We start from the raw sequence: 4,178 nt of genomic DNA on the forward strand, positions 1-4,178 counted from the left end.
TAAAATAAAGTTAAAATAAATTATATATATAAAAAACCTAGGTAGAGAGGCAGGATATAGAAAGGCAGGGGAGTGTTAAAGCCCCCAGTGAAGAACAGAAAAGTGACCACTGGTGTGGGCTGAGCAGAGGAGGTGGTTGATGTTGACAAGGGCAGTCTCAGTGGAAGAGTGGGGACAGCAATTCCAGCTGGAGTGGGTTGAGACAATAGCTAGGAACTAGTTCAGGGCTAGGCAGGCGACAAATGAGAGAATTTGCTGACCAGGGGTAGACATTTCTTGGGACACTGCTTTAGGGTTTAGTGGCACAGTAGGTATGGCAGCAGCCTTCCAGACTCACTTTCTTAGGTGGGTGTGCCAAGTCTCCAACTCTTTTGGATCCTGGTGGCTAATGTCTCACAAGTTCCGTTGCTGACATGTATGCTTTATTGACACAAGCTTTCTTGCTTAAGAGGTTACAGACCTTGCCCATTGTGACCTGCTCTTAGTGGGTGGCTCACGGACAAAGGCCACAATCTGCCTTAGAGAAAGGCGCCTCTATTATGATCTTCCAGAGCAGGCCAAGACTGGAATTTACCTGAAATGGCATTGCTATTTGCTTCCCTATAACCTGTCTAGTTTTCCTTTATCTGTTTAAGTTTTTTTTCCCCAAAGAGTGTTCCCACAATGTGGCACACCCCCAACTGCCAGCCTCAGCCTTTATATATAAGAAAGACATTCTAAGATAGTCTGGCTTGAGCACCCTAAGGATGGAATTCTGGAGGTAGGTTCCACAGAAGCTGGCTGTCAAGAGGACACTGTGACAGTGCTTGTATGAAGTTGCCATGGTCCCTGACATGCCTTAACAATGCAGTTGTTGAGACTGTCACCTCTGTGGAGCTGAAGCAGAGTACAGGTGAAGGTATATACTTTAGAGATACCGAGAAAGAGCACTCCTGAGAAGGAAAGAGTGGGCCCTTTGTGACAGCAGCCGGTAAGTGCTGAGGCTGCTGGATCAAGGATCAGGACTGCAAAGCTCCAAGCAGGAGATTTTGTTCATTTGGGGGAATCTTCCCATGATCCAGGGTTTATCAGTCTTGGCTCTGGAAGGCAGTTCTAATAGAGTCTAGAAGATTCTATGAAGCTTGATGAGAGTGATGGCCCCCACAAAGCAGATGTTAGAATTCCATTGCATTCTGTGAACAGGGGTATCAAAAGGCATAGAGAGTAGGCACAAAAAAATGGGTCTGTTCTAAAATCAATTCAGAAAACTCAACAGCTTACTAGGTTTTCTAGTTGTGATGGTGGATCATCCATTCACCAAAAAAGGGATGAATTACAAAGATGACCCCCGCCTGGATGAGAAGTTTAGCAGTGGCTATTTTCCAGGGATTGGGGCTGATAGATTAGCAGGCCATTTCAAATCTGGACACGTATTAAACCTTACATGGTGTCATTGCCAATGGTGAAATGAGCAGCATGCCCTCTAAAGTCCAAAGCGAGAAAAAATGCAACTCCACCATGAAATGTTGTACTGAAAATCTAGCAGGTATAGTTAATGTTTATAGTTAACATTCAGCCAAGGGAAGGGTTGAACTTCTGAAAGTTAAACTTTCATTATCTTCGAATAACATAAATATCAGCGTAAAAATTGTCCAAGATCTTCTCTAATGAACTTTTTATTGCTGTGAGAAACACCATGACCAGAAACAATTTAGGGAAGGGAAGTTAAGGGAAGGATTATTTGTGTTACACTTCTAGGTCATCGCCCATCATTGAGGTACATCATGATAGGAATTTAAGGCAGCCAGACTTACTATTCCAAACAGAGTAACCTCTGTATCAGTTACTTCTCTGTTGCTGCAATAGAACACCATGATCTGATGCAAATTATAGAGGGGGGAGTTTATTTGAGCTTATGGTTCTAGAGGGATAAGAGTCCATTATGTCGGGAGGCAATATAATAAACAGCAGGCAAGAAAGATGGCTAGAACAGGAGCCCGAGAATTCATTGAACCACAAGTGTGAAGTGGAGAGAGTGAACTGGAAGATCATGAGGCTTTAGCGCTCAAAGTCCACCCTCAGTGACATACTTCCTCTGGCAAAGCCATGCTTCCTAAACCTCCCCAAGTAGTGTCACCAATTGGGGATCACGTGTTTAAATGGCTAAGACTATGGAGGGGGGCGACATTCTTCATTCAAACCACAATAACCTCTGGCCAAGGTACTCACTTTATAACCAGGAAGTCCAGCAGGAACCCAGGAGGAACAACGCTCGCTGGCTCACTCACAGGCTCATACTTAGCTAACTCTCTTGTACTTCCCAGGACCACTTGACCAGGAATGGTGCTGCCCACAGTGGGCTGAGCTCTCCCACATCCATCGGCAATCAAGATAATCTCCCACAGACATACCCACTGGCCAATTTGATCTGAGCAATTCCTCAGTTGAGGTTCCTGCTCTCAGATGACGCTAGGCTTTGTCAAATAGACAGGTAACACTAATCAGGACAGAGTCTAAACAAGTAAGGGACCAAGGGAAGTTTGCTGAGCCCAAGACAGGTAGTGTTTATATTAGCAACAGACAAGTTGTTTATTTTTTCTATGTATGCATGCATGTGTGTATGTATGTATGTATGTATGTATGTATGTATGTATGTTTGTACTCATGTGTCTATAGGTGTATGTGTGTGAGTAAGCATGTTGAAGTCAGAGGACAACCTCATTCCCCAGGGTCTCTCACTGGCCAGATACTCTCAAAGTAACTTGGATTGCCAGCAAACTCCAGGGATCAACCTGACCCTACCTTCCCGTTGATTGGATTATAAGCACATATCACTACATTCAGCTTAAAAATAGATATTTTAAAAGGTAAATATAGCTGAGCATGGTGGTACATGCATTTAATTCCATCACTTCAGAGGTTAAGGAAGATGATCATTTGTTCCAGGCTAGTGGGCTAAAGAGTAAGATGCTATCTCAAAAATAACAGCAACAACAACAACAACACACACACACAAATGAGGTAACGTTGTAATAGTGAAGATAACAAACATTGAAAACTGGGTAAATGGTAGAGTTTAAGGGAGAAATGTAAGAAAAGACATACCTTGGAGATGTTATCTAAGCTAAGTAAATTGAACATCCCTTCCTCCCTGTGTTCCTTCTCATAGGATGTGATCCTATTAGTGGTCTATCAGGATCAACAGTCTGCCTTGTACAAGTTGATGTGTTTAACACCTCTCTCTAGGCACCCAAACCAAAGATCTTCCTTGTTGTAGAATGTTATTTTAAGATGAGTTATATTTGTTTATGCTGTGGAATATTTGTTTAATGATGCACAGATGTGTTGCATTCTTTGATGTTGCATTTGTTTAACTCTGTAAAGTGGTGTTACTTTGCCTGTCTAAAACACCTGATTGGTTTAATAAAGAGTTGAAAGGCCAATAGCTAGGCAGAAGAAAAGACAGGTGGGAGAAATTGGGAAGAGAAGATAGATGTGTGAGAAAAAGAGAAGGAGAGGAAGATGGCTGGGGCCAGCCATGCAGTCACAGAATAAGAAGAGAAGGAGAGGAGGATGGCTGGGGCCAGCCACGCAGTCACAGGATAAGAAGAGAAGGAGAGGAGGATGGCTGGGGCCAGCCACGCAGTCACAGAGTAAGAAGTAAAGATAGAGAAATGTAAAAGCCCAGAGGTAAAAGGTAGACCAGATAATTTAAGAAAAGCTGGCTCGAAACAAGTCAAGCTAAGGCCGGCCACTTATAAGTAAAAATAAGACTCCATGTGATTTATTTGGGACCTGGGTGGCGGCTCCTACCAAAGAGTAGGAAAAACCAACACTTCCTTTACAAGCTCGGACCTTTCTCTTTCTCCTGCTGTCTCTCCCTGCTCAGGTCAACTGCAGCATCAGCTCCCTGTTTATTTTTGGTTAATGGCAATTAGCAAATTAGGCTCTACATTTAGAAGTCTGTCATATCTCCCCCATTCTTCAGAGTCAAGAGGCTTTTAGATAATATCACTAGCTTGTTACTGTCACTGGAAGCCTCTAATCTGTCTCTGAAGTATGCTTTTGTTTATTTTGTGTGCTTTAAAAATATCTACCTATCATCTATCTATCTATCTATCTATCTATCTATCTATCTATCTATCTATCTATCTATCATCTATCTATCTATCATCTATCTACCTATCATCCTATTATCT

The sequence above is a fragment of the Microtus ochrogaster genome, chromosome 5, assembly GCF_000317375.1.
Source record: "Microtus ochrogaster isolate Prairie Vole_2 chromosome 5, MicOch1.0, whole genome shotgun sequence".
Taxonomy (NCBI): domain Eukaryota; kingdom Metazoa; phylum Chordata; class Mammalia; order Rodentia; family Cricetidae; genus Microtus; species Microtus ochrogaster.